Source organism: Hirundo rustica, chromosome 1, assembly GCF_015227805.2.
Source record: "Hirundo rustica isolate bHirRus1 chromosome 1, bHirRus1.pri.v3, whole genome shotgun sequence".
Taxonomy (NCBI): Eukaryota; Metazoa; Chordata; class Aves; order Passeriformes; family Hirundinidae; genus Hirundo; species Hirundo rustica.
The window spans coordinates 128706326-128730715 of NC_053450.1; the positions used below are offsets into that span (position 1 = coordinate 128706326).

General features: G+C 38.0%; 1 protein-coding gene across 1 annotated transcript in view; it reads left to right on the top strand.

The window, feature by feature from the left end:
- Positions 1-1161: 1161 nt before the first annotated feature.
- Positions 1162-24390, top strand: part of THSD7A (thrombospondin type 1 domain containing 7A) — a 275932-nt gene continuing 252703 nt past the window's right edge. The window contains exon 1 of the mRNA XM_058421741.1: positions 1162-1194. The gene's annotated coding sequence lies outside the window, so the exon portion shown is untranslated. The remainder of the gene's footprint in view (positions 1195-24390) is intronic.

A 24390-nucleotide genomic window follows, 5' to 3' on the forward strand; every position in this document is an offset into this window, starting at 1 on the left:
AGAAAAACAAAACCTAAAAGGAAAAAAAAAATATTTTGCTGCAGTAGTTACTGCAAATAAAGATAAATCTACTGGAGATATCAGGATAAGCCTATTGCAACTTTTTCTGCTAAATTCAGAAAGGGCATTAAAGCAGTGATTCAGGTACTCGTTTGCCTGGCTTTGCTTCTCATCCATGTCCTGAAGGATGAGAAGTATGAAAAGTCTAGTTTCTTTTCCGGGCTTGAAGTTTCTGACGTCCAGGAAGGAAAACCAAATATTTTCACTATTTAGAAAGAGAAATGTAACAATTATTGGAAAAGCTTCTCATAATATGAAGTGAATATTCATCTTTCTAAGATACACTTCTCTTCAGGAAAATGTATGAGGTTCTGTCATTGGCTGTTTAATAATTCCAGGCATTGATGATTTACGCCAGACCTGGAGAGTGCTGTATTTGCCTGCCATCTGTCCCAGCTAATCTCCAAATTCCATCTACAAACGTGGATGACTTACAACTTCCCTGATTAATGTCATCTATCATTTTCTTCATAACACAGAGCAATTAATCTCGGCTGGTCCCAGGGGTCCACCGCAGTAATAGGTTTGTGGGGGCTAGAAACAACCTGCAAAAGTCTGTTTGGAAATAACACTCTTTCCATCCTTTCCTAATCCCCCACCCCACCACTCCCCTTAATTTTTTTTTTTTTTTTTTTTTTTTTTCCCTGTATGCGTGTGTGTCTTTCCCCCTCCCACGTCCCGTCCCGTCCTCGTCCTCTCCCGTCTCTCCTCCCTGTCTCCCGCCCATGACGGGGTCCCGGCGCCCCGAGCTCCCCGGCCGTGGGAGCGGGCGCGGTGCCCGCTCGCCGCCGCCCGCGGGGCCGCCCCGGGCGCGCAGATCGTATTGATCGTATTCCCGCACCCGCGGGGCAGCGGGCAGGTGCCCGCAGGGGCCGGGAGGAGGAGGAGAGACGGGAGAAGGAGGAGAGGGCGGCCGCAGCTGCATTGCGGATGGAGCCGCCGGCTCCCGGGGAGGGGCGGCCGCGTGATGCCGGGGGGCGGGCGAAGGGCCGCGGAAGGCAGCGTGGGCGGCGCGGGGCACCGGGGGCGCGCAGCCTCCGCCCCGCCGCAGGAGGGAGGGAAGGAGGGAGGGAGGGAGCTGCCTCCGCCGCGTCCCGGCGCGTCCCAGCGCGGGCAGCGGAGCGGCGAGGGGCGGTGAGTGCGGCGGGCGGGCGGCGTCCTCTTGCTCCGGGGGAGCGCCTGCCCTCCCCGGGCTCGTCCTCCCGGGCGGCTGCGGGGGCGCGGAGCCGCCGCAGGGAGGTGCGGGGATGGGGCGGGGAGTTGCTTGCGGGCGGCCGCGGAGCCGGGCTCTCACCTGCGCCCTCCTCTCGGCCCCCTCCGCGCCGCCCGGCTCAGTCACAGCGGGACCTTGCGCGGCTGCGACCGCCTGGGAGGTGCCGCGTTCTGGCAGCCCGTGCGGCTGTTCCCGACGTGGAGTTGCGAAGGAGCCGGGAGGGCGGCGGGCAGAAGTGTTTGCTCGGGGTTCTTGTCGGTGTCACGCAGAGTTTAGCACTTTCAGAGCGGCCGCTTGGCTGTGGGTACGCTCTTGGTGGGGAGGCAAAACAAAGAGGCGTGACGTGAAGCCATGGCTATAAAAAGTAAAAAAGCTGTCAGAGAGGGTTTGCCCAGCGCCCCGTGAGCGAGCCTTTGGCCCGGGACTAAAACTGTCAGGGCGCTTTGTGAAAACAAATAATTGCAATTTTAAGGGGGGAAAAAAAAAAAAAAAAAGAAAAAAAAAAAAAAATCTCGTCTGTCAGCTTAATTTGTGCGGGTCACAGGAGCAGGGTTGTAGTTGCGCCCTTTAAACCCACGCTCCGCGCCTGGAAGCGCTCAGCGCTGGTGTTGACGTGCGAATGCTGCGTTTTGTAACGGGACCAGCGAGGCTGATGTTGCAAGAGTAGCGAAGAGGCATCTGAAAAGAGACCAGAGGGAATGGGGACAATCTTATATCGCATACGGTTAGATGACTTCTGGAGCTCTCTTAAACAACCAAAAGGAGTGTAAAGAACAAGGTATAATTAAAAAAGAAAGTAGCTCTTGTAGTAAAGGCTATTGGCATAAAGTTAAATTCAAGTCATGGGTGTTTCCTTTTAATAACTCAGCCTAAGAGAAATGTAAATCTGTGTTATTATGGAACCTGAGAAAAGTGGTTCTGGGTTGTGGCTTTCCGTGTTGTATGAACTATACACATAACCTATAATCCTGTCTAACACGAACTGGAAGGCTTAATTCTGAGTGAAATATCTGATGTGGCTGCATTTAACAATTTATAAATCAGCACTAAGTTTAAAGAAGCTGCACTGAAGAAAGTTGGTTTAACAGACTCATACTTCATTAAAATGTCCACTTTCTAAAAACTGAACAGATCATCCTTTAGTATTAATGCATGTAATATAACATATTAAAATAATTTGCTGCTTATGTATAGGTCACAGGACCTATCTTGTCTTTTCCTGACTTCTCTTTTCCGAAGACTATTGAAAATGCTATTTTTTCTAAGAGGTCTCTTTGAGAGCATCTGGAAGACAGTCAGGGACAAATGTTATGAAAGTTGCTTGAGGACATCATGCTGTGCTTTGGGAGCAGGTGATTTTCTTAGGCGCAAGATGTCCATGACTTGTGCCTGTTTCAGCTAGACTGCTGGCTTTATTTTGGAATGACTTGCTTTTTCTTAAGGCCATTGATATAATAGACAATAATTTCAGACTTTCTTTAAAAATCCAGATTTATGTGACTGGTTAATTTTGTGAGACCTGTTCTGACTTGAGATTCAGAACAACTGTTGCGATGTTTCTTTTTGTTAAGTTATCAGATTTTTCATTGTTTTTTTGGCTCTAATCTGGAGTAATGCAAGTTTTCTGGTGAGATGGTATGGGCTCTAATTCATCACTACTTTGTCTCCTTTGAACAGATTAAGTCGTAATATTGTCAGGTGCTTGCCTTTGTAAAATAAGGGATTTAGAGCATCTTTAGCAACTACCACATTATTTCTGATATTTTATATTTAATTTTCCTGGGTAAGTCGAAATACCAGAAATTCCAGCTGTGGTTAGGCACTTGGATTCCACATTTATCTTCCCACATTGTGCATTTTATGACAAGGGGGAGTAGTGGGAGGCTGACAAAATGATATAGTGACATAGTACTTCTATAGGCTATATATTACACAGAGTACCATATATTACAGCAGTCATATGCAGTGTGTCTGTCACAGTTGGCCATAAGAGTTGGGGGCAGGGATCTAGGATTGCTGCATTAGGCCCTCCATCCAAATCCACAAGAGAACAACAAAGTTTCATTTGGATCCTATTGAAACATTAAAGTGGACAGTAGAGAAAGGGATAACTTTAATTACTAGATTGTACTTGATACTAAAAATTTTATTGAATTAAAGAATTCAGTTGAAGTAGTAAACTCTCATCCTTTCCATTCTTTATAATTCCTTAGGTCAGTGTATGTAGGGTGAAATACCTTTTCATTTATGTCTTCCTGACTGCTTTAAACTTTAAAGGTGCAAGTATTGGTTTATCACACTTAATGGATAGTTAATCAATATCCCAAATGTATTTGGAATGTAATCAGGAAAAGAAACAATTTTAGTTTTTGTTTTAACAGCTGCAAAACTATATTAAATTGATTTTTATCCATAGCAGTCTACCTTCTCCAGCTCTATTTCATTAGACTGACAAGTGAATGTGTAGATAATATAAATGATATCCTAGAATTTCTTACTTTATCAATATGAAAAAAATTCTTGCTTCTTCATTTACTTTCTTCTGTGCTTGAGACTTTTACCTGACAGAGGCTGAAACCAGGATTAAATGTCTTGTAAAGGAGATGCAGGAAAAGATGAACTAGAATACTAGTACTCACATAGATCATAGGTTTCAGTCTGCTATGATGGATTGTGCTGATGCAAAAGTTACTCTTCCTTTCAGAAGCAAAACTATTCATGAGATAAATATATTCAATATCTTCTTTGAGCTGTTAGTTTATCATAAGCATAGAATGCCTGTCAGAACTGTGCCCTCCACTCAAATTACCACATGCAAGGAAGGTGCCCAAATAATATAAGAAGTGCTTCTCACATTTATTTCAATTCACAGACCATGGGCAATTTTACATTAGAGTCAATTTGCCATTTAAATTTTGGTATCAGCAGGCCAGTTTTTCTTAATTGTGTGTATTAGACCACTTGGAAATAATTTGCATATTAGAAGTAGAAAATTACTTTTATAATATGAGTATCCACTTTAACTTCCATATGATTGACTGGTGGTATGTGGATATATAGTACCTTTCTTGAAATTTATGTATGAAAACCAAGTCTCTCCTTCCACAGTTGTCCTTATATCCTCTGTTGTATATTTGGCAAAGATGCTCATTTCCAAGTTGCTGAAGTAGAAGGTCTTTGAATGATGCTGTAATTAATTCATTGGTCCTCATTCATATATGAATATATAACCTAGATAAGACTTGTTCTGTGATAGAAATTTGGGGAGAAATAGAGGAAATATTCATCTGGATGGTTAAAGTAAAGTAGCAGTGGGAAAAGCAAAATCTAACCTTATGATGCCTGTGTAGAGAGGGTTCTGAAAGAACTGATAGAAAATAGTAGTATAAACTCGCACTAATTTATGATGAGAGCATCACTCATCTTCAGGTGTGAATGGGTCAGGTGCTGTAAAGGGGTAATAGGTCATTAGGAGATAAAAGAGGTTCTGATTTGTTTGATGAAGTGAAATGAAAGATATGTAGTGTGGTGTCTTTCTCTCTCGGAGCCCCCCAGCTCCATTTTTGCCTTGGCTAGCTTGAGAGACAAACCACAGTTGGAAGGATTTTTCCCAGGGCCCTAAAGATCCCAGAGCCACTGTGAATCTTTTCCTTTAGAGAGATCAAGCCTTTGCTGATGGCAAAAGGAAAGGTCTGCACTTGATTTGGGGGGAATCCAGGCTCTATTCAGTCTTTCTTCTGTGATCGTGCCCCCAAAAGGTCCAGAGCCCTGTCCCTCTCCCCCTCCCAGAGCCAAGAAGCTTTTCCGTATGCTTTGCTGGCTTTTATCCCTGCAGGGGAAAGGGGCTAGAGGTGAGGACAAGCCGCATCCCAATCAGGGATAAGGTGGGAGTGGAACAGAGTTGGATTACATTCCAGTGTGGGAGAATGGGCGGGGAAAAGGAGCGGGGACGAATTTCAGGATGATACATGTTCCAGGGGAACAGGGGGGTACAGAAGAAACCATTACAAAACCCAATATAAAAATGAAATACAATATAAACCCAAATAATACACAACAACAATGTAGGACATGGACTCCATCTTCAAACTCAGGAGATTAGCAACAGAAGGGAAGCAGAGGCTTTTAGTAAAGGACATTGCTGCCAGGAGAACAACTGAGTACTACCCTTGAAAAATTGTCTTGCAGAAATTTGGAGAACATTCTCCTGTTGGAACACACAGGTTCCAGGTGGCAGCAAAAAGTGGTTGGGAAGTAGTGCAGAAGTTTTGAGATGGAGTTTGTCTGTTTTTCCAGAAGGGATTATCTGTGCCCAGGGAGTGTTTGCATTTAGCTTCTGTCAAGGCTTTAAATGTAGCATGCCAGTCCAGCTCTCTTGCAGGCTGTTTATAGTGAAGCTTCAGAATCTCTTAATTCTTTTTTGGTGCTTGCCAATGTTCAACCCTCTTGAGTGAGTGTTCTTCTACGTCAGCTTTAAGCTGCTTGTTGTTGCTCCTTAGCAGGATAAAGCTGCATTGTGTGCAGCCTGCTTTTTTATTCTTGATTCTTTTGCCTTTGCTTCAGCAGCCTTCTGGGCTGTCTGAAGTGGGACATAAATCTCTTCTGCTCTCTTACACCTCAGCCTGTGCTTAGATCTGGCTCTTCCTCTGAATGGCCTTACACAATCTTACAAATTTCTTCTGAAAACACATAATATTCAAAATGTTTTCAAATGAGCCATTTTGTAAAGGAATATGAAAAAATGGGCAATGTGGACATTTTTAGATATTCTGCTGTCACCCTCACATTCCAAGGGCAGTGAGGAAAGTGAATGTAGTAGTTTATGGAGCTGAAGTTCTGCTAAAAATGACAGAATTTTAAAATAAAAGACAAGTTTAGAAGAGCATTAGTCTGGTGAATCTTGTTGGCTTTTTTGTCTCTTATTTTGTGTTGTGCATAAGAGAGGGTAATTTTTCTTTTGTGTGGCATGCCAGCATCTCTGGTGGAACTACTCACATTTCAGATAATAACACGGGCTTCTGTTTAGCTCTCTGTTGTTCCTTAGAGATGTCTTTTGCATGAATCCATTAGCAGAGTATGTGCTGTACCCTTCATGCTTCAAGTCAGGATGTCAACGTTTGGCAAATGCTACTCTGTCCCTCAGAGGGTACTTAGGTAACCTGTACATTTTGGGACTACTTTTTTAGGTAGAAAAAGGTTTACTTCTAACATAGTTTTATTTAGTAGAAAGATACTATGCATGAGTAATTTTAAGTAGATTCCAGCTGGAGAAGGTAAGTCTCTTTCTCTTCCTTGGCCCAAGACCAGTGGTGGTAGTAGCAGTATGGAAGTGGAAATCCAAAAGTCATCAAACAGTTGAGTTTGAAATAGGGACATGTTCAGGGGCGAAAATGGCCAGAGTGAAAATAACTGTGAGACCCATATTTATGTCATGGCTAGGAAACTTGGATGATTTTTTTCATTATGTTTATGGAATTATTTGCCTCCTCTCTGGCTTTTTGCATCCTTAGTCTTGATTACTGTTCGCTCTTTTGATTTTATTTTTATTTAAGTAACTTCTCCCTTTTGCTTACTATTCACTTTATTCTGCCTACTCATACGTCTTTTGGTATCAGCAACTTCATGGGCAGGGAAAGCTTAAATTTGAGTTTTAAGTTTTTGTGTCTGCTGGGTGAAAATACTAAGTGCGTAAGGTCTAATAGAATTGTATTGAAATATACATGGGTAACTTACAAGGGCTTGGTTTTTAATAATACTTTTGGACAGAAATTTCATGGAATCTTTAGAATTATTTTAGCTTAAAATTTCAGCTAGGTTGTAAAATTATTTAATTTAAGGTAAATTGTCTGAAGAAGAAAATAAACACATGGTTCTTGTCTCAAATAATTTACTATATGGGGTCTTTACTGTGATAAGATTAAATTGTATTATCTATCAGAAATGCAGATAATTCTACTGAAATTTTTAATGTACTTGGGAGGCAAAATTACATTTTGTAACAAGAACAAAAGAAGCATTAAATTAATTTACTAATCTTAATTTTAAAAACTATTAATTATATCCTATATTTATTGATCTTTCTCTTTTCTTTCTGTTTTTCTAAGCTTGATAATTTTTTTGTTTGTTTGAGGAGAGAAAATAAAAGTGCGGAGAAGCCTACCCCAGATCAGTCAATAACAATTTTTTAATGTTATCCGCTGCCTTAATGCATGCATAGTTTTTATAGTCCTACTTTGAAATTAACTAATATAATAAAAAAGCTAATCAGAAATATGTATTTTTAATAAATAAGCATAATAGAAATACGCTTCTGGGTGCTGCGAAGTTTCTTTTAAAAATGTGCTGGTCAAAGTACTTTGGTTGAAAATGTTTCTCCTGCTTTGCTTTCAGGGGGACCCAAAGTATAAATGCAGTATTTTTTATTCCGCCCGAGTCGAGTTCAGTTTTGTCACTGAAGGGAGATGTATTCTCCCACTGACTTTAATATATGTAACATTGGATTCCAGTAGTTCAGTAAGTATATAATATGGTGGTGTTCCTCCAATTGGATTAAAAAAAAAAAAATCTTAAAATAATTGAGGACGGCTCAAGACGTTTTGAGAAATGCACTACAGTGACAATGTGATGGTGTGGATTATCAGTTGCATGTAAATCTTACTAAGGATGATGGATAGAAATCCCAGATAGAAACAGTTGTAACAATATACCTTTTGTGGTCTCTGAAATTAATTTAATAAATGTTTTAGAGATTGACTAATACACAGATAGTGACCTTTTTGTTTAGGTCAGTGCGAAGTCAAATATATCTTGGAGATTAGTATTGATCAGAATAAAGCCAAAATCAATCTTGGATTTTGAGGGTCATTACACTTGGAAATAGGATGCAATCCTGCAAATGTTGGATTGTGGAAGGCTTTTACAGTAATTATGGAAAAATAATCTTTTACATAGGTGTAATGTCTAAAAAGACCAGATAAACTGCTAAAAGGTTAGTTATTTAAATAAATAATAAATCTGGCTTGTTTCATCTATCCCTAGTTAGAGAGATTATATCCAACAGTGTTAAAGTTGGTATTAAAGGTCCCTTTTGCTTCAGTGCTGGAAGGATTTTGCTGGTGTTTAGGAAAAGGTTAAGGTATGTTTGTTTAGAGAGGTTGGTGCGGTTTTTTGTTTGTTTGTTTTTAATATGGTAAATTCTTTTCTGTCTTGACCCTTTTCCTTAGATATTTTGGTGAAATTTAATTTGTGCATTTGGAGAAGTGCAAGTGGAAGAGGTAAATTACAATACAATGTACCTTTGGAATATTGCATAGCAAGCATATTCAATTTTAATGAAAGGGAACTAGTGCTGCTTGCTAAATCAGAAATCTTTGAATGGATCTTTTTTATTTTTGTCTTTAATTGATTATTTTGTTTATTTTGTCTGGTATAAAGTCTCTGGTCTCTATATCTCATTTAAAAATAACCTGGCAGAAATTTTTAAGGGTCTTACCTGAGAGTTTTCAACAGAATTATGTCTGTGAAGATCTGAATTGACTAAAAAGTGTATCCTGTATTAAGTGAAATAGTGCAAACAGTATTTTGTCCAAGATTCCTCTGTAAAAGATAGTTTCCCCCCCTTATTTTCAGAAACTGTTAAAAAATGAAGGCTGTTTTGTTTATTTTCTGCACAGAAGTCATCTTCTGATACAACATTTTCTGCAGAGAGCACTGGACGATGTTCTCCACAATTAATTGATACAACTGCATTGATATCTGTGATTAAACTTTGGACTATCACCTAGCCTTATATATTGAAGTCTCAAAAACTAAATGTAAGCTGATAGATTATGCATTTATATTTATTTTGAAATAGATACATATTTCTAATCTTAGTAATGCATTTGAATGCAAATAGAAGTCTCTATGTACCTGTGCACATGTATGATTCAGGGGCCATGTACCACTGCCCTTGAAAATGGAAGCCCTATATAAATGCAAGCTGTTGATTTTGGAAGTGGTCTTCAAAGCTTCTCCATTTAAAGATATTTAACTATTAATAATGAGCTACATTCCATGTACATTAGTTCATATTCTGAGAGATCAAAGTGCCAAGATTATAGATAGCAGATCTCAGGCTATAAAAGTCCTTTTACCCGAGCAGCTCTTCTTATCAATGGACTTCTCTTGAATTTCTCATAGTAGTTATCCTCAGAGAAAATCTGTGGTGGGTATATTAAGAAATTCACTTTACTAGTACCTGAAATTACACTTTGAAATGCATTAGCAGAAATTTCTAGAGAGGACTAATATATGCCACCTTTTGCTGCAATGACAGTTGCTTTGGATTTAAGAAGGCTTAGCCAAAAAAAGGCAACAAATCACCAAAAAAGCCTCATAAGAATATTTCAGAATAATATTGTTTAATAGTAAGAATGGAGCTATTTTAAAGTTGACTTGTAGTGCAGAAATAGCTTTCCTTTTACTAAAATGCTTTGGATGAAATTTGCAAGAAGATTATTTTCCAGTGGACATTCACGCATGGGATAGTGTATGGGTCAGTTTTACTAAGTAAAAAATGTTTGCCCACAACTGCTCTCCATTCTTCTGTTTCAAGTACTATTAAAAGAAGATACTAGAATTGAGTTAAAGAATTATCATTGTTTAGATCCTCAAAAGAAGGAATTACTATAGTAATTACATTATAATAGTAAATTTATATATTCTGATTTTCTATGTTTCTGTTTTTCTTCAATGAAACTAATGGATAGTGATCAGAAAAAATAATGATTTTTCTGTTGTGCTCAACCTTTATATTACTACTTGTTTACTCTAGGGATTATTAAATAAAACACTTAAGACACTAATCTACCTTGAGCTGACTAGTGAGTCCCAAATGCCTGTGAGTTTTTCACATCAATCTCAGAATATGGAACTGAAATGCTATTATATTTAATATGCAAGAACTTTAATGCAGAAAAGAAAATATTTATTGAAAAATGATGTAGCCACCTGATTAATTTATTTCACTAGTTTTGAAGACCCCACTCAAAATGGGTCAGGCTTGCACTATTTGAGCTGACTTTGAGAAAGTTTGGAGGCAGTAGGTAACTTGACCTATATTTTTGAACTGGGACTTTAGAAACTGGGCTGAAGGAAAAATCTTGTAAAGTTCTTTCTATGCATGTAAATATTGAGGTTTGGACACTGAGTTAATCTCATGCCAAGAACTCATATATTAAATGTACACCTGAGTTAGAGGCTGCTTTATTTCTTCATCTGAGAGTTTTAAGTGAAGTCCGTTATAATTTTATCTGTGTAAGAACTGAGGAGGCTCTACTTGCATTTAGCCAGGTATGTGTGCATTAAAAAGATATTGTATGTCTGAAAAGTGCTTCCTGCTGATTTTTAATGTTTTGTTACTTTTTTCAGTGATGGAATTGAGTATTTCAGAAGTAAGACATTATTTTTCTTTTAAAAAGATTAAGAACATTACAGGACTGATACTGTGTTGCAAAGTGCTCCTGCTTTGATTGGTCACAGGTCTCCAATAGTGTTTTGCTTGTGCTCTGCCTTCAGCTATGTTAATATGCTACAGTTTCTTAGAAAACAGATCACAGTCCAGATCCTTTGCCCATTGTGCTATTACCTGATCATCACAGAAGACACAGATTGTCTGACTTCTGGGTCTGAAAGATTTATGGAAATTTCAGTCTATTCTTAATTAAATATATAGCTATAGATATAGATATGTTAGTAGCATTAGTAAAAGCATGACATTGAGGATGCCTACTAGTGATGTGACCTGGTGTATTGTTTTTTTAACTACTGTCATGACTCTGTTTTTCCCAAGTGGATAGATGGCCTCCAGAATGCAAAAATGTTTGAGAAAGAAGAGGTATTTACCCTTAGTTACTGCAGGTTTTCTTTTGCTGATCTAGATTGCCCTCTCAATTTTTCCAGGCCTTTCAAAATCCTCTACTAAGTCCCAACAGCTCTTATTTGCTAAGATTTCAGCATAAAAGAATGGCCTATGATCTGTTTTTCTTATATAGATGACACCTATATAACACCTGTAGTGTTCAAAAAGAAGATTTCTACTTGGGATTTTTGGCACTGGCTACTGCTAGTATTCTGTTGTAATTCAGGGTTTTACATGCTGGCTTAGTGAGGCTTTACAAGTTTCCCGTGAGCATGTACAAAGACCACTTGAAAACTGAGGAAGGCGGGTGTAGAAATCATCCAGCACACAGAAAATAATGGCATGATCTGATCTGCTGATACCAAAGGCATTTTAAAACTTTACTCTAGATGGGGTCCTCTTTGTCCACTTTTCTATTCTTTTTACACCATTTGCAATACGTTAAATCACACAGCTTTCTAGGCAAACCTCTTCCAAGTAGCAGATGGTAACAAATGTAGTTTTGTGGGCCTGCATTAGAAAAATTTAGTGGTTCTCAGATACCGTTTTGCCTACCCCACTCTAGTTTTTATGAACACTTGGGACTACCACTTTTTTCTTCACTTTTCCAAAAGAAGCTTATCAAGACGTGAAGACAGCATCTTAACTCTGTCATGTTAGCAGCAGGTTTGGTGACCTAGCTGCCTAGTGAACTTGGAGGTTAATTTGAAGCAAACTTACTTGGGGAAAAGAGCAAGTATTTTTCACAGTTTTGCTCCAATCAACTTTCTATTGTCAGTTCTTTGTATCAGAGCAGAAGTTTTACTCATGGGTATCAGTGATATTGCATGCCTCCCATCTGAATCTTCGTGTATGTTTGAGGCATAACTTGTCATATAAGTGCTACTGATGAAACAAAAGCCCTTTCCTATTTATTTCTGTCCTAATTGCCAAATAAGTACAAACAATGAAGACTATCAAGACTTACTGTAATAATGTAAAAGTAAAATCAAACTATTCAGCTAATGTAATTAGAATCTTTTTGTTGCTTAACTCCTGTGATTTTCTTTTTTTTCCTATTTTTAACTTTTTTAAAGTGTGGTGGTTTGTTTTTTTTTTTTTTTTTCTGTGTAATACCATGGTTAGCCCTACAAGCAGTTTCCTAATGTAATGTCCTTATATGGACTGAACCACAGTTTAAGCATGTCAGGCAGTTGCAATTCAGCGCGTGTAGTGTGAGAACAGTGACTTTGGGTAAAATCAATTTGTGAGGCATTTTAAAAATTAACTTCTGTCATTTTTGTTTGCTTCTTCCTCATGAAAAAAGGAGACTTTCTTTTGGAAATATAAATGGAAATATGTGCTAATGAGTAGAGAATTCTTTCACGTACTCCAAAAGAGGGTTACAATACCAGGAAGAACTGAGATTCTAGCTTCATCAGCTGAAGGATGCTGTTTGGAAAAAATTCTGCCTCAGGTCACAGCTAAAACATTTATTTAACTAGTCTCATTATAAGGCTTTATAGACTTCCAAGAGAAATTAATAATTCAAAAGGACATCTGTTAGTAAATTATTTAAATAACCATTTTAAAGCTAACAGTCATTAGTTACCTGTGTAATATTTCTGAAGGACAGTTCTCCAGTAGAAAAGAATGTGTGGCAAGACTACAAGAAGAGAATAAGTTGACAGTCTTCAATATATGAAACACATTCATAGTATTTAATGATTTATGCTTTACTGCCTTCTGTAATCCTCATTTTTAGCATTTGACCTTCAGAGTATGTTGTGATAATGAATTGCACAAAGCTGTAAAGCTTCTGTAAAAATCTGTTACTTGCATTTGAGACTTATCAGAAATTTTATTAAATGGTCTCTAGTTTGTGAGCCTCAATTTGTCTTTCATATCTTTGATTTTATGGATCTCTGCTCTAGCCACTCTGTGTGCATTTCTCTTTCATGATGAAAGATACTTTTTCAATATAAAAGTCACAGTATAATCTTTGAGCATCCATGTAATTTGCCCTAATGTCTTTTCTAGTTCTCTGTAATGGTGTAAAACAAACAACAACCAGAATTCGAGCTGCTGTCATAAAGTCACATTTTGAGGATTCTTGGTTTGCTATCAAAATCTTTTCCCATTAAATCTCCTGCCACTCTGTCTCATTGCCAAAACTAAGAGATTTTTCTCTGCTGCTGGACATCAAGGAGGCATTTTCAGATAGCTGTTTTTGATTACTCTGAAATGCCATTCTTACAAGCTGGTACAGAGCCCAAGTCTGATTATATGTGATTGTGGTTGTGTGTGTGTATTTTTGTAATGCATCACTTTATGTTTATAGGCAGTGGATTTCTCTTGTAATTCAACTTTCCACACTTGTGTGAGAGCCTTCTGCAGCTTTGATCATTCTGTATTATTAGGAGGTATGTTTTCCTTCACTATCAATTTTTGGACAGTTAACTTTTCTTCACTTACATGTGGAAGTGTAAATATCTCTATCTACAGTTAGATTAAATGTATTATATTTTAGAGATCATATTCATATTTATCCATATTAAATATTTATACTTACATGATAAGTTGTAATGAATGAATACATTTCCTTTATAGATGCAATATATCCTCTCATTCGTGTATAATTTCTATCTCCTATTGTGTAATTTGTGCTACTGTTAAACACACACAATAGATATTCATAGCTGGTCTATTTATGTGGAATAAAATACCACTTTACACAGAAGTATGTATATATGTGCATACATCAATTAATAAACTTCCATATTTGGTTTTATCATCAATATAAAAGCACAATCATGTTTAATCTTAGCATTACTGGTAATTTTCATATGTCCTGCTTAATCCTTACATGGCTAGTTTTGTAAAATTATCAGACACTTCCTAATTTTGTAGCCATTTTTTCTCCTGTTAAAATTATATCAGTGTTGCATGAGAGCTCACTGTGGGCCGCCCAAATCTAAGACTTACAGAGATGCTTAAAAATAGCAGCTGGCATCAAAACTAACTTTTAATAATCCCGCATCTGCAATGTGGATTCACCTGGAGACAGTAATTTTTTGGGGTGGAGGGGGCCTGGAAACTAAAACTAAATTATTTTCATGAAGTTTAACTTTGTAAAGCTCTGGCTCTGTGGTTTTACCTTTTGCTGTAGTGGGATGGAGCAATTGTGAATTACAAAGTATTCACTGTCATTTTACAAGTTTTGGAAAATAGCTGTCTGTTAGAGAAGTTCCACACCTGGGAAATATCACTGAAGCCCAGTCTGCACGGATCAGTGACATTTCTTTCCACCTGTCTTTTGTTGCTCTCTCTCTCTTCAATTGCTGTTGTATCTTGGGAAGATTTAGTCACAGAAATACCAGAAGTGTTCATACCTTCTTGAGGTAGTACCCTGTAGTACAGGAACTGCATAAGGACAAGCAATATCTGCACGTGTGCATTCATCACAAGTGCCACCCCTGCCATGGAAGCAGTGTCCACCAGCAGGAGGGTTTGCTGAAAACACGGGGATGTTCTGTGAGACCCGGGAATCCTCACCTGGGGGAAAGTTTCTCTGTCTGACCTGCTCATGTAGCAGAGCAGCAGGGACTTGCTGTACTGTCCGTGGGCCCATGAGGAATGGGAAGGTTTGACCCAGGTCTGTTCTCGTGCTATGAAGGGTTATGATTTGAAGTATTTTGTTTGTGAGCTGGCCTGTTGTCTCTATGCAATGGTAATGCTGCTTTGTGCCATCCCAGGAGCCTGTCAGATATGAGAGGGCCCATCGGTGTTCCATATGGTTACTTCTTGGGGGTAGTGTGTTTGGATGTGCTTCCACACTAGGAATCTCTAAGCTCATTTAAAACATGGCTCTTAGCCTGTGGTGGGTAAGGACATCCTTGTTTGTTGTTTTTCTTGCAGCTGAGTGCAACAAAGAGCCTCTGTTTGTTGAGTAAACTCAGGAAAGAGTTCAGCTGTGTCTAAACAGCAGTATTAAGGAATATCAGGCTCTCCCAACAACCCAGAAAGAATTATACCATTTTCTTTTTTTCCAGCTGAGAGGCTGTGTTAACAAAATAAATAAAATTGAAGGAAAACAATGACCTCTTTGCTTAAATCAGCTTGGAGAGTGTTTTAAAAATGTGTTTGAAATCTGGACATCACTTTTTAAACCTAATTAGACCTGGAAAGATGTGTGTGAGATTGAGCCAATGTCACCCAGTCAGCCTTGCACCGCAGTGCTTCCAGCAGAGAGCTGCTGCAATGAGAAGCAGAGTTTGGATGAGTTTCTCTTGCTGTTTTGTTTTTAATTTTATTTATTTTGGGGTTTGTGGGTTTTGTTTGTTTTTATTTTTCTTCAGAGAAGTGCTTTTTAAATGCTGTTTATATGACCTCCTGTATGATATTGATTATGATTAATGTTGAATTAGGGTACATATGCATTTAATTTTAAAAAGAATGAGCTGGAAAGCACTGCTTAAGCTTATAATTGTACTTTGTTTTCCTGCTAAGATATGTTGCCTCTTGTTAGGAGAAGAACCAAATGTTTGCATGTGTCTTGAAATGGTCCCATTTAATGGATGTGAGTGCTTTTATCTTAGTTCCAGTTTAAACAGTGATGGCAAGGCTTAGTCTGAAGATTTTTGATAACGGCAGGAATTCATGTAGGAATTATCTTTTCTTGATTTAATCTTGCCTGTCAGCTGTGAAAAGTTGTGCCTCATGGTTTGCTGTTTATTAATTAGCTTTTGTCTGGTAAGCACAGGATGGAAATTTACTCTTGTATGCAAAGTCAAAACCTTAGAGGACTGAGGTAGTGCCATTTCTTACCCCTGGCCTCAGAAGGAGCCAGGATAAGCAAAAAATGTTGCCTGTCTTCCATAATGCTATTTTCTCTATCACTCCTCATTTGAAGGGAAATTTTCTGGGAAAAGTAGACAAATTCATATAAACTTTAGTTTCTTTTGTCCAAGAATCTGATTTATGTGAGAATACTTTTTGTTTATTGCTGTTAGAAATAATCAAAATAATTAAGACAGAGGAAGACTCTATGAGTGTTTATCTGTGAGAGATAATTAAAAACTAAACCTGTGATTAAAATTTAGTATTTGTTAAATTATATTGAGCTGGGTTGGTAAGAAGAGGAAGGATCTAGCATTATTATTCCTTTTTTCCTTTTAAGTTGGAAATTGTTTTCCTGTATGGGTGGGCATTTTTCTGCAAGAGGTGGTTGCTTCCCTGCATTATATGCCCCATATCTGCTGAAACAGATCTGCTTTTCTGTGTGCTTTTGCTTCTTTTAGCCTTACAGAAATGAATACATTACTTGAAGGTATAGGGTGACACATCCTTGTGGTCCTTTCTGCATAAGATTAACATCCACCCTCACTTTAAGTCAACCAGAAGTTGTACACAAAATGCTGTGCACTTAAACCCTGGATGAGAGCTGATTTACTTTCCATTAGTAAATTGTTCTTGTTACAGGTTTTTCTCTGTCTTTAATACAAAATAGGATTAAAACTTGCTGAACTTTAATCCTGTTATAACATTTTGTTACCTCCTGTGGTTATCTGATTCCAAGCTGAGTATTCTCTGACAAGTTTGCCAAATTTGTCCATGCCTGGTATCTGTCAGGACCTAGTGTTGCACCACTGATCCCTCTTCAGCCCCTTGCTGTGAAAAATGTTTCACTTTCTTGGTTACTCTAAATCATAATGTCTTGATTTTAGCTTTTTTGTTGTCCTGTTGCTTATGGCACTGAAAAAGTGTCTGGGTAATGCAGCACATTATTCATGAGCCCTGATCTCCAGTGCCAGTCCCCTGTTGCTGCAGGACAAAGCTGAGGCAGGGACACTTGCTTCAGGTCAAGAGGCCAAACAGTGGCCAGAGCTGCACTTCTCTTAAAGCTCAGTCGCCTGAGCAGTGCAGAAACATCCCTGGCAGCTTTTGCACCAGCTGTTGTTCACCGGAACTTGAGGAAACTCATGAGAGCGATCTGTGTGTTGTGTTCCCCAAGGTGCCAAGCAGTGGCCCGTGGTCTGGCCGTGCTGCCCTCTCTGCAGCTGCCTGAGGTGGGGGTCAGGACCCTTCAGGGCTGCCTGTGCCTCTCTGGCTGGCAGAGATCTCGTTGCCATTTAATTGGCATCCTGCTTTCCCCCGAGGCTTGGCTGGCTCCCTCATCTCCTTGATGCCTGCGATGCACAGCACGTCCCTCTGCAGTACCACACTGCCTGTGACCTGTCATGCTGGCCTGCTGACACGGACCGTGTCCCTCTGGGGGTCCTATCAGCAATGCTGTCCTCAGGATTGTTTTTCAAGACATGGTTATCAGTTTAATTTGCTTAAAATTTGCCGTGAGGAGAAATAGGCTATGAGGTCTTCCTGGGAGGAATTTGCACCAGGCAAAACTTGTCACAGAGCATTAGCTGCACCATATCACACTGCGCTGCTAAGAAAAAGAGCGAGTGAAGCTTAAATAGTTGATGTCGCTGTTAAAATTTCACTCTGTTATTCTGTATATTATGTGTGCTTTTAGGAAGATCAGATTCTTAAGGACCCAGGCTGATCTGGTTGGTGCTTTAAATCCTGAAGTCTCAGGTCTCTGACACCTTTGTCTCTGCTGTACATAGTTTTGTTTTTGCATAAAATCATGAATTTCAATGGGGAGTAAGAAGAAGGGGAGCTCTTAGCATATGGAGAACCTTTCCCACAGAGTGGGAAGCCACAGGATGCAATACACCAGGGTGAACTTACTGACACTGATAAAGGCTTCTTCTGGGCCCTTGAAGTCATCTTTAATGACATGATCAGTTTTAATTCTTGGTGGTGGTTATGCAAATTTAGAGAGTGAAATAATGCATGTTATAAGATCTAGAGCCACTGTATCTAATACTTTTGACTAGGTCTGGCATGAGATAAAGTTTGCCTACTTGGACTTTCTAGAAGCACTGTTTGTCTGCTAAATGCTGACAAGAGCTAAGCAGTCTTTAATTTTCCTCTGGAATCTCTTGAATTACTTGTTCTTGAATCAGTTCTGGGGGAAAAAAAAGCCCACTTCTTCATAACATGGAGAATATGTATTAGTTCTAGAGGGTAAATATGTGGTTTTGAAAAATACTCAATGCAAATTTAATAACTAGAATTTATTTTGGTTGAATGAGCATCACACCTAAAGATTAACATAACCAGTTATTGGTGTTTCCTAGGAGGATCAGAAGAGAGTGGATCTGTAAGGCTTGGGATTTTTTTATTGTTTTCTTCTTTTCAAATCCATGATAAAACTGATGTTATGCACCTTAGGCAGAGTGTGTTAAGCTGCCACCTGACTAAACCCTATCACTGTTTACAGTAAAGTAACTTCATAATTTGCATATATTATGAATTAATAATAGTGATTACTTCATACTCACTTCTGGATTCTGTAAGGATTCACCACCAAAAACACCCTGTACAGCAGTATTGTTTAGTAATTCCAGTCTGAAGTTCTGGTTTATATTTGTTAACTTTTTTTGCATTAAAAATGTCAGATAATATTAAAATAATCAGACAATCTTAAAAGCCTTTCAATTATTGCCTGTTGAGATACTGCCTTTTTTTATATAATTGTCTGTATTGTTGACCTTTCTGTGACATTTGCGGAATCAGTGTCACACTAAGTACAAATCTGTGGTTCATCTTTCTTGGTTGGCTGGTTTTGTTTTAAAAGCACCATTAACCTTGTCATTTTACATTGTTTTACTTTGTAACTGTTTGGAACTTTCCTTTGTTAAGGCAACACTGGGGAGCTCTGTTGGCATTTTTAATACTTTGGGATGCATGCTTTCTGCTCTGAAGACTTAAAAACATTGTACAGGTGGTTGTTATTTAAAAACTTATTTTTTAATAACTAGGACATAAAAATCACTGTAAAACACTGTAAAAAACTGTAAAAATGACACATCGTTCTACTTCCTTTATATGTGGGAGAGATACCTTTTGAACACTTCTGCATTTTTTTCTCCTAAAGAAGACTTTATGAAAAGGTAAAAGCTTTTAACTCTGAACACATTGCTTAATATCTTAGGTGTGCCTTTTATTTAACTGTGAGAGCATCAGCAGAGCATGTGAATTTGTGAGACGTGGTGCTTTCATGACCAGATTAGCCAGGAGAGTTTCAACCATAAACCATAGCCTTAAGAATTCTTTGTTGTTTGTTTGTTTGTTTTTGGTTTTGGGTGTCTAATGAAGCTTGATCCAAGTAGATCTGCTTGTTTAAGTGTAAATTGATCCTAAATTTATCTTCTTCTCAAGTCTAGCTATGTTGGCAAATTGGGTTGTGCTCAAAACTGGAATATATAAAGAGTAATGCTGAAGTGTTTTAGGATCTGCTCTGTGAATTCTTGTGATCGGGCACGCAAAGCAATCACACAGAGACGAGAGATTTGCAGGGCAGAGATGTTCCGCCGAGAGAGCCCAAGGCTGAGCCAAGGCCGAGAGCCCCTCTGCGTGTTTATTTCTTACTTTTTATACATTTGTGGGTCTGGCTGTGGATTGGCTTCTGGAGTTATCACCTCCCAGCCGAATGGCCAGCCCAGCTGTTAGTTACAGTTGTTTTCAGGTTAGAAATATGCAAACAGAGGACAGAGAATGAAAAACAAAGGATTTGTTTATGTTACATGTGTGAGAAAAGGCAGAAACTGCTCCTAATATTGTACAGTAGCTAAAAAGTCTGACTCCATCTTATAAACAATCAAAAGGCTTTAAAAAACTCAGAAAAACCAGGGTGACAAATTCTCTTTGAGGTGATTAGAACAGACAGCTCCTGGCCCTGAAATCAACACAACTACTGAAAGGATTTTAGTTACTAAGAAATATCACAATAGAAATATTTCCTTTCGAAAACAGATTGGCTCCTCTTAGAGAAGAATTTCTTTAAAACATATAATTTATTTTAAGAGGGGTAATGTATATTCTGGTCAAGACCTTGTGGATATTTTCATTACCTTGTCTAAACTTTTGAGAGTATTTAAGATTATTGGAAATATTTTTGATTATTTTACCACATTATTTTTATGTCTCTTTTTAATGTTTATAAATGAGCATTATAATATTTTAACTTCTTAATTAAAGTGTTATGTCCCCTGATTTCAAGTACTCTATCATGAACTTCTAAGGAAAATTGTTTTATTTGTAGTGTTTCAATACTGTTCACTACTATTCTTAATCTCTATCTGTCATTCTCAGGTGGTATTTTTTTTACTCAGGGAACTGAATTTAGGTACTACAACTGGATATTGATGCAATTAGTACAAACCCAGTCTAATTTTATTTTTTAATGGTTTTCTCTCCTGAGCTGAATCATAGTAAAGGAAAATCACTGTAAAATAAGTCAAATAACTTGATGAAGAACAGCATGTCAGTCGGTCAGAGCAGGGTGCTCTGATTTCTTATGAAATATCTTATTTGGGGCAAGTAATATTGACATGTTTGAAAAATGTAATATAAGAAATTGTTAAATATTTAAATACTTAGGCATCACCATCATTTTGGGAAATTTTGTCATTACCTGTGAGATGTTAGGTTGGCATGAAAACATTTATTCCTGTAAATAAAGCAGAGTTGAGTTGATTATATTGGTCTGTAATGGGTTTTAATTTATGACAAAGCCACAGTGAGCTGTTCATGCAGCAGTACATATTAAAATGCTCCACCCCAAACTTGCCAAGTCTGAGATGTGGCACTGTGTGTCTTATGGTAAGCTCTTTCAGAGCAGAGAGGGCAGGCCCTGGGAAGGATAATCAGGAGGAGATGTTGGGGTCAGTGTGGGCTGGGCTGTGTGGTCCTTGCCACCTGCGTGGTGCTACTGACAGGAGCCATGCAGGAGGCAGTAACTCCAGAAATGACATCTCTCATACAAGTTTCTGTCAGGTTATTTACTGTTGGGATGCCTTTGGATCCCTGGTGGAACTGCTTGGCAAGGCTTTGGGCTTTGTACTTTGAAAACAAAAGCCCTTTCTCTCCAAGGTATAAGTGACAAGTTGGTATAGAGGCAGAGCCTTCAAAAGTGTGTTTTGTTCATCAGCTCTCAGAATGAGTGAGGCTTCCTCCTTAACAAATGGTAACAAAACAGATAAAAGCCCTTACATGGTGTTTGATAACATCTTTGAAAGTCTCATGGAGGCCTGTTAACAGTTGGTTGTATGTGGGATTGCCTTCCATATAGTCCTTCAACAAAGGAGTTACAAAAATCCTATCAGTTTATCAGGAAGCAACATGAACATGAAGGTTGCTAGGAACCTGTGAGCAGTCTGTCCTGAGTGCCAGGAGATGTGGGCTTGCTTCAGGGTCTTTGCTACCACAGAGCATTTTAAGAAAATTTGATCATAAAAGAAGTAAGTTGAATATTGTATCAGAAATCACAGAGGAATTGTGGATATTATTTGTGTTTGACTGACAATATACCAGGGAGAGAATGCAATGATACACGCTTGTCATTCAAAGATTTTATTTTTAGTCATATTTTCACAGCTGTTTTCATCTCCACCACTGTAATTCATTCGTACATCTTAAACAATTTAAGTTTTTCATGTTTGTTCCTGAAGTATGGATTTGAGTATAAAATGCACATTATCATTCTGCTGGTATCAATTTAGTACATACTGGTATGAATTTGTCCTTAGGCCCAAATTCTACTTGACTCTCAAGTTGTCTCCTAAGTAACTAGCAGTAAGAAATGATACCTTTCTAGTGACTGAAATATTTTAAATTTTAGTTTTAACTTAGATTTTATTATTTGATCCTTTAATATGTTCAATCATTCTCCTTTTGTTGCTTTAAAACAAAGATGTAACAATCTGGATTGATATGAAATCTTACATGAATTTTCATAGCTAATATTCATGAGTCCTAAGGTTTCCCATGGTTGCCAAAAAGTTGAAAGACTGTTGTAACTGAAAACTTTTTAATAAAACCTAAAGCAAAGCAAAACTGATTTTTAGTACTTAAAAACTCAATAAAATGCCCCATTGTAAATTTTGAATTCCCAGTTTGGGACCAGGATATTGAGTCCATTGTTTACAGACTCACAATTGTTAAATGCATATGCTAACAAGAATACTGCTGTTACTTCAGAAATTACTCTGTATCCTATTTCTATGCCTTAACTTTTTTAACTCTTTCCATAAGGGACTCAGAATTTCAAACTTTAGATTTTTAATTTTTTAGTAGGTATCCTCTTACAGGCTGGTTTTATACCAAGGGCTTCCAAAGAGCATTTTACTAAATCCTCTTCCATTCCTGTCAACAAGCAAACCATGCTATGGTTTCCCTGATGTTTAGAAAGAGGAGAAAAAAAAAAAAAAAAAGTTTTAAGTTTTCCTGTGTTATGATATTCTGCAACACATGGTTTGCTACTGTATATGCTCACTCCTGACTGTGATTGGAATTCAGCTAGGGAAGTTTTTAGAAGAAGGGTCTTGCTCTATGAGTTCTCATGTGAAACTGAGTCATTTTTCTCAGTTGTCACTCAAAAACAGGGTGATTTTGCATACCTCATTCATAGCTAAATTTGGGAAGCATAGGTTACATTTTAGTGTTTGTCAATACTGTTTTACAGAGGTTCCAGTTATTGTCCACAGAGAACTCTCCTTGCTTAATAAATTAATTTGGAAATTGTCATTCAGCTACCAAAAAAATGTTTAATTTGAATCTTTAAAAATGGGCCGCCACAAATAAATTTAATTAGGACATGCTGTCCCAGAAAAAATTCCTGCTTGACTTTGAAGATCTGGAATAAAATTAGTTATTAGACAACAGCCAGCCTACAGGAGAGAAGAGGCAACAGGTTTTTAGGTTGTGAGTTTTGGGGTTTTTTTTAATTTAAATCACAATATTTACTCTTTTTTCCTTGCATGTTGACATATCAGTTCAAAGTATAGCACAGTTCAGTGTGAATAAAACCTTTCTAAAGTGATGGAAAACAGGGCAGTTGTTGAATATAGTACCAGCAGTACTGCACTAACAAGGAGTACTAATATTACATGTTAAGTCTGAAATACTTTGTCCTCTTCCCATCCTGTTTTAATATATAATTACATGTAATTACCATGAAGAATTACCATGGCACAAAAGCTGTCTTGAATGTTGTTTAATCAGAATGTGGTGTCTTCTCTCATGCCCTACATTTTAATGTAGGCATAAACTTTTCAATACAATTTTACTACAAATACTGATTTTTATTCATTTTCATTTCAGAAGACAAATGGATAACACTGTGATTTCAATGGGGGTAGCTCAATATATTTTATTGAAATCCTCCACTCTCCATACGGTAGCAGTGAATTTCTTTTTGACAATATAAGAATAATTTCTGCATTCACTTTTTTAATGTTTAGTGTCACTGCAATCACCTGATGAGATTCTAAGGTTAATGTCTGATTTTTAGGAGAAACTGAGTTTGTCATATCTGCCTTTGAGCTGCATATCCATTGTCTGATTCCCAAGTCAATGTGAGTTGACAAAGAAGGGCTTGATTTTTGTTTTGTACTTTTGGGTTCTGTCTGGCTTTTTATTTTTGTTAATCGACCTGTCATGTTCCTACATCTTCTCCACAATTTCAAGTGGAGATAATCTCATAGCTAAATAACCTTTTTCTAACTCATCCCATAGACTGAAGACATGGCTTGAAATTGTGACTGTATGCTTAGAAGAAATAGTTGGAAGGTAAGAGACCTATAACAGAAAAAAAATCAGGAGATGAGTAAACGCAAAAGTGAAAGGAGGATAGAAACAGAAGTAATCTGTCTAGTTGCAAGTTATTCAAACTCTCAAATGCTTACCAGGAAAATCCAAATGCCAGTTTTGATTCTGAAAGTTCAGAGGAGTAGGACTTGTGTGTAAAATCTGGAGTGATCCCACTTCCAGGATCTGCAGAGGAGGTGGCAGGCAGATCTCTGGTGAGGCACTGAAGGAGAAATGACATGGTAACAAAATTTGAAAGGTGTGGAGGACATACTAATCACCTTTGGGGTTTGTGGAGGATGTGGTGTTTTCCCTAAGAATTTCTGACAGCATAGCACAGTGAAGAGAGGTATAGATGTTGAATAGACACTCACATAGCAGTGTCTGGGCCTGAGCTTACATATTTGTTCTATAGGTCTTAACACTTACCTGACATAGCAGGTCCAAAATAGATCACCAATAGGAAAATTACATCTTGCTTTTTTCCTCCCTTATTCTGATCACTGTGGTGTTTTCAAAACTC